The sequence below is a fragment of the Pongo pygmaeus genome, chromosome 9 (genome assembly GCF_028885625.2).
Source record: "Pongo pygmaeus isolate AG05252 chromosome 9, NHGRI_mPonPyg2-v2.0_pri, whole genome shotgun sequence".
NCBI lineage: Eukaryota > Metazoa > Chordata > Mammalia > Primates > Hominidae > Pongo > Pongo pygmaeus.
This window is the reverse complement of record NC_072382.2, coordinates 73,914,801-73,927,601: the sequence shown is the minus strand read 5'-3', so window position 1 is coordinate 73,927,601 and position 12,801 is coordinate 73,914,801. Positions and strand designations below refer to the sequence as shown.

Sequence of the window (12,801 nt, the reverse complement as noted above, 5' to 3'; positions counted from 1 at the left end):
TAGTTAAGAAAATGTTTACAGACAAGTCACAGTAAAGGATTACATTATTCCCTAGGTGCGGCAAACATTTGTTATCTAGTGGTTATTGATGTAGAAGATACAAGAGTGATATAAGAAATAAAATAATAACTCAAACTGGGAAATACTTCTGAGCTATTTTATGAGACTCATGTCATGGTTTCAATAAATTATTGAAGCTAGGCAGAATCTTCAAGTATCTTCTGAATCATCAGACAAAGACTGATATTTTAGCATAATTTTTGTTAGATTGTATCTGTATTTTTTGAAAAATTTTTATAAGAAAAGTTTTATGCAAAAGAATATTTCTATTAAAAATATATTTTTATAGTGTATCTCTTAGCCTGAATTTTTCATTAATTAGAATTTTAGCCACAACTATGTCTAATGATAATTATGAAGCTTTCTTTAATTTTAATTTTTTAGAGACAAGGTCTCGCTCTGTTGTCCAGGCTAGAGTGCAGTGATGAACACGGCTCACTGCAGCCTTGAACTCCTAGGCACAAGCAATTCTCCCGCCTCATCCTCCTGAGTAGCTGGATCCAGGCGCATGCTACCATGCCTGGCACCTTTTTTTTATTTTTAGAAACAAGAGTCTTGCTATGTTGACCAGGCTGGCCTCAAACTCCTGGCTTCAAGTGATCCTCCCTCCTAAGCTTCCCAAAATGCTGGGATTACAGGTGTGAGCCATTGTGCTTGGCTATTTTTTATTTCTAAAAAAACTTAGATTTTTAAAAAATTTCATTACATTTATCCTGAATTTATAGGTAAAATTGCACATTACTATTTGATGATTTTGAGCTGCATATGGGACAAACAAAAAATATGTTCAGTAGCTATATGAAGATGTCTGTCCTCTGAGTATTACTCTGAAATGCAGATAGATTAGATTACAGTTTGTGTACCCAAACTTGATCTAGCATTTCCCTATTTATACCACCTATGATGTGTCTTTAACTTTCACTGAAGTAAAGAGAAGACGGTAGAGGAAAACGAAACCTTTGTAATCTGTTGCCAGGTTTCTCCCTTGTTGCTGGCAGACAAGCTCTGCTTTGGATTGTATCTGTCATTCTTTCCTGTTTTCCCAAAACCCAAACATTTTATCATTTTGTTTTTTCTTATTTTCAACCCATCCCCCTCAAATGTATTGTTCTTAATGACTAACAAACACACACATTACTGTAGTTGAATTGCTTAATTTACAAATCAGCAATTGTGAATGGGGATGCAGCCAGAGCAGGTGCTCTTTTTTCTTTAGTAGCTCTGGGAAAGAGGTAAACTCTGGCCAGAAACTGCAAGTTCTTTCCTTGAAAGTAGAGATGGGACAGTTCTCGGGACCTTCAGGCAAAAACAAGAGTGTTGAAGGCAGTCAAACTGGACTAAGGAGTATTCTATTGCAAAACGTTTTTTCTTTCCCTTTTGTTCACTGCCTGAAATCCCCTTTTCCTAGCTTTTGTTGTGACTTCTGCTTATTAGAATACAGGTTAGAAAATATAGAGACAAGGAACTGTTTTGTCATCTCAGATGAAAACTCTGCATATATTTTCCATAAAGTATTAGACCTAGAGGTTTAGGTGTTTTAGTATACATATTTTTTGAGACAGGATCTTGCTCTGTCATAACAGGCTGGAGTGCAGTGGCTTGAACATGGCTCACTGCAACCTGAACCTCCTGGTCTCAAGGGATCCTCTTGCCTCAGCCTCCCATGTAGCTAGGACCACAGGTGCCTGCCACCATATCCAGCTAATTTTTTAATTTTTATTTTTGTAGAGGCGGGGTCTCACTTTGTTGCCCAGGCTAGTCTTCAACTCCTGGGCTTAAGAGATCCTCCCACCTCAGCCTCCCAAAATGCTGGGATTATAGGGGTGAGCTACTAGGCCTGACTGGTTTTAGTATCATATTAGGTATTACATAGTGCTTCAGACTTACAAGGACCAACAGTTTCAAAGAACACATTTACTAAAAATGATTTTTAGCACAGCTTGCACTTAAGGTTGTAATTCACTATATCCTATATATGTCTACTATTATATCAAAGCTGTATATTTTTCCCTATGAATATTTTTAAATGAACACTATATTAACTTAAGCAACAGCAAAAATAAAATCCTATTTTTTTTCAATTGGATCTACAGCTGAAAAAATGGCCTTCAATAAACCAGGCAAGGTACATTCTTATTTGGGGGATCTGCTGTCTGCCTAAAGCAAAGAGGAAGTTAAAGGGCCTGGCCAGCTCACAGATTAGTATATGTTCTTGAACTTACTTTGAAGTCTTTATGCATATATTTGATCAGCATTGGGTAGGTTATGCTTTGGAGTATTCATTTAATGAAACATTGTGGGGTACTAAACTGATTAAAAATAGAGGCAGGGGTTGGTCCCTCCTGCCCCTTAAAAGTGAGAAAACATACTTTCAGTTTTCATGTACTGTGCATTAACTCATTTTCTTCCTCATGCTAATTCTATAGTCTGCAGTACAGGAAAACTCCTATCAATCATGCTGTTAGCTACTTAGTAAATTTCCACCATTGAATTGTCAGTGGCCCTTAGATGCCTTTCTTGAAAATATCTGTTTTTCTGAATTAATGTTAAGGAGATATCTATTTTTCTGAATTAATGTTAAGGTGATAATGCCCTATATGGGTAGCTTAAAAGCAGGGTATTTGATTTGTTGGTTTAATCATACACATTTAAGAGCCCCTTACAGCATGCTAACTACTGAGTTAGGCTTTGATTCAGGGTATTTGATTTGTTGGTTTAATCATACACATTTAAGAGCCTCTTACAGCATGCTAACTACTGAGTTAGGCTTTTGACTAACTCAGTATGTCTTACTCATACTACTCATCCTCAAAGAGCTCAATATGGTAGAAGAGAGTGAGATATATATATACATACATATATACATGATTGCAAATTAGAGTGATGGAAATCACTTACTGCTGGAGGACTGTGGTTAGTAATAATAATAGCTATCTTTTTTATTGCTTAATATTGCTTTGGCATTATCCTAACCATTTAATATATGTTATCCTTTCTCGTTTTCTTTGTTATCCTTGTTAAAGTTCATAGCTCATTATTTAAATAATACTCTAACTTATATTATCTTTGCCCTTCTTCAAATAAAATGAAATCGTAACTCTGATGAGCCCCCATAACTGGATAATCTGTATCTAAGCAGCCAAGTACTGCTGAAGAAAAGTTTCGACGGAGCAGATTCATGATCATAAATTAATAGAGGAACCAGTGCAGCAGTTTCAATACTGCTTAGATAGCCTACTGTCTTTCCCTAGTTAACTTTTCCTACTGTTTTTAACAGTTATTTCAACTTTTCCCCCCTCTTCAAATCCCCAACTTACCCCTTCTCTTTTATGCTTAGCAAGTGGGTTTTCTTCCTAATTTACAGAGACAATAGGAACCGTTGGAAGACAGCTTCAATATTGTCCACTTCATCTGTGTTGAAGACTCTTCCAGAGTCTCAGTAGCAGTTGTTCCTGTCTAAAGGTGATCTTTTCACCTCAGCTTTGGATTATATCTCATCTCCTCCTGCCTTCTTAGGGAACAAAACAATTATTTTATGTTCTCTTCGTATTTCCTGGACATTCTGTTCTTACATTAGCAGTTATCTTGGTGATAACAACCCTCATTATGACTGTCTTTTGAGTTACATTCTTCTAATCTGGACTAGTTGCCCTCTGTGTCAGATGCAAGTATTTATCCTGAGATCTTCCTATATGTCTTTGTTGTGTTAGATCTCCAGTTTTCTTTATGATATGTCTTTTTTTTTCTTGATTTATACTGTCCTTTGGTAGAGCACATCCTCCAGTACCTTCTTGCGAAAGTGGGCATGGGAAGTAAGTTTTTTGAGATACTATGTTTATGAAAATGGCATATTCTGTGCTTGTACTTGGATATAGAATTAAAGGTTGAAAACTCTTTCATTCAAATATTGGAGTCCATACCTCATTGTTTTCTTGTTTACTGTGTAAGTATTGAGAATCCAAAGCCATCCTAGTTCTTGATTATTTGTATCTGGTCTAATTGTTTGTTTTTTCTTTTTTTAGAAGTTTATGGAATATTCTCAGTGTACCCTTTGATTTCTTGGATTAATTCTTCCCTTTTGTTTTCTCTTTCTGGAACTTCCCATTATTAAGATATGATATCTCCTAGCCTGCTTCTTTAAATTTCATTTCTTTCTTATTTTCCATCTTTGTCATTATGTTCTACTTTTTGGGAGACTTCTTCAACTTTACAGTTTATTTCTTTTATTGGACTTTTAATTTTTTCATAGTAGTTTTAATGTATGAGGGTTCTGTTTTCTCCACATCCTTACCAGCATTTTTTATTGCCTGTTGTATTAGTTCGTTTTCACACTGCTTTAAAGAACTACCTGCGGCCGGGTGTGGTGACTTACACCCATAATCCCAGCACCTTGGGAGGCCGAGGTGAGCAGATCACCTGAGGTCAGGAGTTTGAGACCAGCCTGCCAACATGGTGAAACTCCGTCTCTACTAAAAATACAAAAAATTAGCTGGGTGTGGAGGCGTGCACTTGTAGTCCCAGCTACTCAGGGGGGCTGAGGCACGAGAATCGCTTGAACCTGAGAGGTGGAGGTTGCAGTGAGCTGAGATCGCACCACTGCACTCCAGCCTGGGTGACAGAGTGAGACTTCATCTCAAAAAAAAAAAAAAAAAAAAAAGGAAAGAACTACCTGAGACTGGGTAATTTATGAAGAAGAAAGATTTAATTGACTCAGTTCCGCATGGCTGGGGAGGCCTCAGGAAACTTACAATCATGGTAGAAGGCGAAGGAGAATCAAGTACCTTCTTCACATGGGGGTAGGAGAGAGAAAGCAAAGGGGGAAATGCCACTTTTAAACCATCAGATATCGTGAGAACTCAGTCCCAATCATGAGAACAGCATCAGCGAAATCGCTTCTATAATCCAGTCACCTCCCACCAGGACCCTCCCCCGATATATGGGGATTACAATTTGAGATGAGATTTGAGTGGGGACACAGAGCCAAACATATCACCTGTCTTTTGGATAAAAGTCATTTGACCTGGGATGACATGCTATCTAATTGTAGTTTTGATTTGCATTTCTCTGATGATCAATGATGAGCACCTTTTTATATGCCTGCTTGCCATTTATATGACTTTTTTTGAGAAATGTCTATTCAGATCTTTTGCTCATTTTTATTTTTTATTTTTATTTATTTATTTTTCTTTTTTTATTATACTTTAAGTTCTGGGGTACATGTGCACAATGTGCAGGTTTGTTACATATGTATACATGTGCCATGTGGTGTGCTGCACCCGTTAACTCGTCATTTACATTAGGTATATCTCCTAACGCGATCCCTCCCCCCTCCCCCCACCCCATGACAGGCCCCAGTGTGTGGTGTTCCCCACACTGTGTCCAAGTGTTCTCATTGTTCAATTCCCACCTATGAGTGAGAACATGCGGTGTTTGGTTTTCTGTCCTTGCAATAGTTTGCTCAGAATGGTGGTTTCCAGCTTCATCCATGTCCCTACAAAGGACATGAACTCATCCTTTTTTATGGCTGCATAGTATTCCATGGTGTATATGTGCCACATTTTCTTAATCCAGTCTATCATTGATGGGCATTTGGGTTGGTTCCAAGTCTTTGCTATTTTGAATAGTGCCACAGTAAACATATGTGTGCTTGTGTCTTTAGAGCAGCATGATTTATAATGCTTTGGGTATATACCCAGTAATGGGATGGCTGGGTCAAATGGTATTTCTAGTTCTAAATCCTTGAGGAATCACCACGCTGTCTTCCACAATGGTTGAACTCGTTTACAGTCCCACCAACAGTGTAAAAGTGTTCCTATTTCTCCACATCCTCTCCAGCACCTGTTGTTTCCTGACTTTTTAGTGATTGCCATTCTAACTGGTGTGAGATGGTATCTCATTGTAGTTTTGATTTGCATTTGTCTGATGGCCAGTGATGATGCTTTTGCTCATTTTAAAAATCAGATTATTAGATTTTTTTTTTCCTATAGAGTTGTTTGAGCTCCTTATATATTCTGGTTATTAATCCCTTGTCAGCTGGATAGTTTACAAATATTTTTTACCATTCCATGGGCTGTCTCTTCACTTTGTTGATTGTTTGCTTTGCTGTGCAGAAGTTTTTTAACTTGATGTGATCCCATTTGTCCCTTTTTGCTTTGATTGCCTGTGCTTACAGGGTATTACTCAAGAAATCTTTGCCCAGTCCAGTGTCTGAGAGAATTTCCCCCAATGCTTTAATTTAATAGTTTCGGGCTGGGTGTGGTGGCTCACGCCTGTAATCCCAGCACTTTGGGAGGCTGAGGCAGGCGGATCACAAGGTCAGGAGTTCAAGACCACCTGGCCAATATGGTGAAACCCTGTCTCTACTAAAAATACAAAAATTAGCCAGGTGTGGTGGTGGGCACCTGTAGTCCCAGCTACTCAGGAGGCTGAGGCAGGAGAATCGCTTGAACCGGGAAGTGGAGGTTGCAGTGTGCCGAGATCATGCCACTGCACTCCAGCCTGGGCAACAGAGCAAGACTCGGTCTCAAAAAAAAAAAAAAAGTTTCATAGTTTGAGGTCTTACATTTAAGTCTTTAATTCATTCTGATTTGATTTTTGTATATGGTGAGAGATAGGGGTCTAGTTTCATTCTTCTGCATATGGATATCCAGTTTTCCCAGCACTTTTCCCCCAGTGTATGTTCTTGGCACCATTGTTGAAAATGAGTTCACTGTAGATGTGTGGATTTGATTCTGGGTTCTGTCTTCTGTTCCATTGGTCTGTGAGTCTGTTTTTATGCCAGTACCATACTGTTTTGGTTACTATAGCTCTGTAATATAATTTGAAGTCAGGTAATGTGATTCCTCCAGTTTTCTTTTCCCCTAGCCTAATTAAGTTTTCCCCTAGCCTAATTATTCTGAAGAATAAGATCAGGCCAGGCACAGTGGCTTACACCTGTCATCCCAGCACTTTGGAAGGCTGAGGTGGGAGGATCACTTGAGTCCAAGAGTTTGAGACCAGCCTGGGCAGCATAGTGAGACTTTGTCTCTACAAAAAAAATTTAAAAATTAGCACGTGCTTGTAGTCCCAGCTGCTCAGGAGGCTGAAGTGGGAAGATAACTTGAGCCCAGGAGTTGAAGGCTACAGTGAGCTGTGATCCTGCCACAGCACTCCAGCCTGGGTGACAAAGTGAGACCTTATCTCTTAAGGAAATAAAAAGAATAAATTCATGTTGATATCTAAATACAAGTATTTGGACAGGTTCCCTAAGAAATACTATTTATTTCTTATGCCAGTAGTGATTAGAGCAGATACTGAATATATCTTTCTCTGTATTTTATTAGGCAGATTTCTTTAAACTCTAAACTAAAACAAACAAAAAACTATTGCTAGACCCTGGAAATCAGATAACTGATTTCATCAAATCTATAGAAATCAGCTCAGCTGGTTTGTGATGAGATAATTTGTTCCTCACATGTTCCTTTTTCATAGCATGTTCTTGTGCAATATATGAACTAACATTTTTTAGAAGCTTGTGAAATATTTTCTTTGTGGTTTGGATGAGGAAGAATGAGATACAGTGTGTCATAGTAGAAAAGAGAACAAACATCAATTTAATGAAAGATTTTTTAAAAGCTTAGTAATTCTTAATAGGATTTATTTCTAGACAAATATTTCTTCAGTGGAAGCCAAACATACATTGACTAGTTGATAATTTGGTGAAGTAATAAAAGATAAACATCTTTCTGTATGGCAGAAATCTAGAAAATATAATTTGACTTATCTTTTGCAGACTTTTTTTGATCAAATGAAGAGAAAAACATTAATATACAAACCCTTTCTAAAATTGATACATAATAACTATATATTTATAGTGTATGTGTGATATTTTGATACATGTGTACAATGTGTGAGGATCAAATGGGGGTAATTGAGATATCCATCACCTCAAATATTTATTATATATCATGGAGTGTTGAGAACATTTCCAAATCTTCTCTCCTACCTATTTTAGAATATACCATAAATTATTATTAACTATAGTCACCCTGCTGTGCTATTAAACAGTAGAATGTATTCCTTCTATCTGACTGTAATTTGGTACCCATTAACCAACCTCTCATTGGCCCCACCTTCCTATCCTTCCCAACCTCTGGTAACCACCATTCTACTCTCTACTGCTGGATATATATCCAAATGAATGGAAGTGAGTATGTTGAAGAGATGTCTTATAGCACTATTCACAATAGCTAAGATGTGGAATCAACCTAAATGTCCATCAGTGGATAAATGGATAAAGAAAATGTAGTATATATACACAATGAAATATTATTCAGCCATAAAAAAGATTGAAATCCTGTCGTTTGCAATAACATGGATGACCCTAGAGGACATTATGTTAAGTGAAATAAGCCAGGAACAGAAAGCCAAGTTCTTTTTCAGCTTTTCTGGCTAAACATTAATTCCAAAAATCTTCCTCATTCATATGTAGGCTTATATAACTCATCTTTTTTATTTTGAGTTGTGGCTCTTCTGGTCTCTCTGTCATCTCTAGCTCTTGTACCTCTGATTCACCTAATGTCTGTTCACTTAATAAATTAGCATGGAAGTCTTCAATTCTATTAAATTCTGCTTAATTCTGCTTTAATTCTGTTAAATCTCTGCTTCTCTTGCTTTATATCCTTTTTTTTTTAATGCCCTCTTTCTTGGAGAGAGTAATCATTTGACTCAGTTCCCATAAATACCTTATGATTCTCAAATCTGTCTGCAGCCTGCCCTTTAATTATTCATATTTGTGCCTTTACCATTGGTACATGTGAATACTTAAAGTAACTAAAAATAAATGCATTTTAAAATTCTGTTTCTCAGTCCCAGTAGCCATATTTCAAATGCTTAAAGGCCACATGTGGCTAGTGTCTACCATGTTGGACAGTGCAGATATAGAACATTTTTGCCATCTTAGAAGATTCTATTGAACAGCAGTGCTCTAAAGCTTATTTTGTTTTTACTTGTTATGGTTTGAATGTGTCCTCTAAAGTTCATGTGTTGGAAACCTAATTCCCAATGCAATAATACTGAGAAGTGGGACTTTTAAAAGGTCATTAGGTCATGAGGGCAGAGTCCTTGTGAATGGATTATTGCCATTGTTGTGAGAGTGAGTTATTTATTACAGGAGTGGTTTCCTGATAAAAGGAAAAGTTCGGCCCCTTTCCACTTTCCCTCTTGTGTTCTCTTGCTCTTCTGCTTTCTACCATGGGATGATACAGCGTGAAGGCCCTTGCCAGATACAGGCCCCTACACCTGGACTTCCCAGTCCCGAGAACCATGAACCAAATAAACGTCTGTTGTTTATGATTACCCAGTCTGTGGTATTCTGTTATAGCAACAGAAAATGGACCAAAACATTTGTTTTCTTCCATCCCACCCCCCGCCCTTATCTGTCTGTTATCAACTCTGCTGGTCATTTTTCCCAGTAACCATGTCCTTGGTTATATTTGATTATTTCACAATTAATTGTTCCTTAATTTGCACTCTAGGTCTTTACTTATATCTTGTTAAAGAACAGAGGTTGGCAAACATTTCCTGTAAAGGGACAGACAATAAATATTTTAGGCTTCTGTGTTGTGGTTACTCAGTTCAGCTGTTGCAGTGCAGCCATGAATGTGGCTATGTTCCAGTAAAACTTTACTTACAAAACTGGATGATGGGCTGGATTTGGCCTACAGGCCTTAGTTTGCCCACCCTTGGTATAGAACTTTAAAAACTGTGTTATGAATGTTCTAACTATATAAATATGCTGAAGATAGTAAAATGAGTACCCATTTACCCAACCACCAAGCTTCAAAAATGAAACACGCACAGTACAGTGGAAACTTCCCAGGTGACCCCTCCCAAAACATCTCCCTTATGTTCAACACATTGTAACTACCACTCTGACAATAGATAGTGTTGTCTTAGATGGTATCATGCCCTATGATATTATGCAACTTGCATTTTTCCCACTTAACATTATATTTGTTGAGATTCATTTGTATGAATTTTTAACTTTCTTTTGTTATCTTTGCTATATAGTATTTCATTGTGTATATATATCATAAATAACTCACCCATTTTCTTTTCTTTTCTTTTTTTTTTTTTGAGATGGAGCTTTGCTCTTGTTACCCAGGCTGGAGTGCAATGGCACGATCTCGTCTCACCTCAACCTCTGCCTCCTGGGTTCAAGTGATTCTCCTGCCTCAGCCTCCTGAGTAGCTGGGATTACGGGCACATGCCACCACACCCAGCTAATTTTGTATTTTTGGTAGAGACGGGGTTTCTCCATGTTGATCAGGCTGGTCTCAAACTCCTGAGCTCAGGTGATCCGCCTGCCTTGGCGCCTCCCAAAGTGCTGGGATTACAGGCGTGAGCCGCTGCGCCCGGCCATAACTTACCCATTTTCTTAACGGAAATTTTAGTTGTTTATTGTTTTACTGTTACAAACAGTGCTGTTATCAACAGTCTTGTACATGCTCCCTGGCTCACTTGTGCTAGAGATTCTTAAGGGAATATACCTAGAAGTGGTATGCATTAGAAGCTGTACAAAAGAGTGCCAGCTTACAATCCTTTTATTGTACCTTTCAGCATCGTTTGCATATCATTTTAAGCTCGGGAAGCATTTGAGTTTGTACTAGGTGATAGGCACTTGGTGATACAGAGATGAATTGGATGTGATCCATACTGTCATTGAGCCAGAAACAAGGTTATTCTCTGGTGCCGCCCACAAAGGGCTTATGGAATATGGGGTAATAGATTCTTTCCCTGCTACATTGGTTATATTATGATTGGTTCCCTGTGACTCAAAAAGATAAAATTAGGATGCTTCTTGTAAGTCTTTACCAAACTTCTAAAGTAATTATTTTGAAATATTTTTAGCAGTTGAACAACTTTTTAAAACAAACTTCTACATGGAATCTTTATATATAAAGCAGATAAAAGGGAAGTTATTTGGTTAAAGCTTGTGAGCCTGTTTCCTCTTTGTGTGTTTCCCCACTCTCTATACCTGCCTGTGAGATCCTCTACTTTCCCATGGTTCCTAAGGCATCAGGCTGAATACTAGGGCACCTTGAAATATAGTTTGGAAACAAATGTTCTAAGACAGGATTTTCCAACTACCAAATTTCTTATAGAGGTCTAAGCTTTACCTAGATGATCTTAATTTTAGACTTTTTTGAGGTAATCTCATAAAAATGTAAATCAAAAAATGGTAATCAGTTCACATCCTTCAGTGGACAGGTCTAACAGGTAATTGAATATTCTCATTTCAGAGTTTAATTTAATGTCTTGGGCTGGAGAATCAACAATAGATGAGGGGTACTGAAGCAGAGAATACATAAAACTATTAACGAGAGTATTGTATAGGGTGACAAGAGGCATAAGAAAATTTTAAAGAGATTAACTCTTTTTAAATCAATTTTATTGAGGTACAATTAATATACAATAAGATGCATCTATTTTAAAATAGGGTTGGTTGAGTTTTGACAAATGTGTATAACCATGTTGTCACTATCATAATCGCAATCAATATCTAGAATATTTCCATCCTCCCAAACTTTCTCTCTTGTTCCTTTGCAGTTATATTTGATTTCCATTGCTATGTAACAAATCACAAACTTAGAGGTTTTAAACTGCCTCCATTTATTATCTCACAGTTCTGTAGGTCAGAAGTCCAAGTAGGCTTAGCCAGGTTCTCTGCTTAGGGTTTCACAAGGCCAAAATCCAAATGTCACCTTGACTGCATTCTTATCTGGAGATTCTGGGGAAGAATCTCCTTCCAGGGTCATTCAGGTTGTTGGCAAAACCCAGTTCCTTCTGGTTGTAGGACTTAACTCTGTTTTCTTTTGGCTGTAGGCTGGGGTCATTCTCAGCTCCTAGAGGTGCTCTCAGGTCCTTTGTACATAATTCTCCATTACCAAGCGAGCAGTAGTGTGTCCAGTCCTGTTCATGTTTTGAATTTCTGACTTTTTTGCTACTAGCTACAGAAAACTCTGCTTTTAAAGATTCATGTGATTAGGTAATCGCAGATAATCTCCCTTTTGCCATTTAACGTAGCATAATCACAAGAGTGATTATGTTCTACTGACACTCAAAGGAAAGGGGATTATACAAGGGCAAGGGTCATTGGGATCATTTTATAGTTCTGTCTACTTCAGCAGTCTTCACGTATTTTGTTAAATTTATTCCTAAGCATTTCATATTTCTCAATGTTACTGTAACTTTTAGGTTTTAATTTTACCTTTCAGTTCTTTTTATTAATATATAAACATATGATTGATTTTTATATTTGGACCTGTTCTAGTTACTTATAGTGTTACTCTGCATGACAAATGACTGTAAGGCTTAGTGGCTTAAAACAACAGCATTTAGTTTGCCTTCAAGTCTATACTTTGGGCAGGGGGGTCAGTAGGGATAACTTATCTCCATACCACTCACATCAGCTAGAGAAACTCAAATGTGAAGGTTGAATTCTGAGGGCTTGCTATCTCAACGTTTCTCATTGATGCTGCCTATTGACTCAGACCTTGCCGAGGCTGTCAGCTGGTGCTTCTGCACTTGGCTTCTTGGTATTGCCTGGACTTTCTCACAATGTTGTGGTTGGGTTCCAAAGGCAAATATGAGGGCAGTGGGGGTTAGGGGTATGTTTTGTCCCATTTTGTATACCTAGCCCCAAGATTGGTGTTAAATGAGTGAGAAAGGAAAGGTTCAGCGGCCTTTCTTCATGGAAGT

General features: G+C 37.7%; 1 protein-coding gene across 6 annotated transcripts in view; it reads left to right on the top strand.

The window, feature by feature from the left end:
• The window catches only part of FCHSD2 (FCH and double SH3 domains 2), a 314,626-nt gene that overhangs the window by 169,626 nt on the left and 132,199 nt on the right, over positions 1 to 12,801 (top strand). The gene's annotated exons all lie outside the window — the stretch shown is intronic.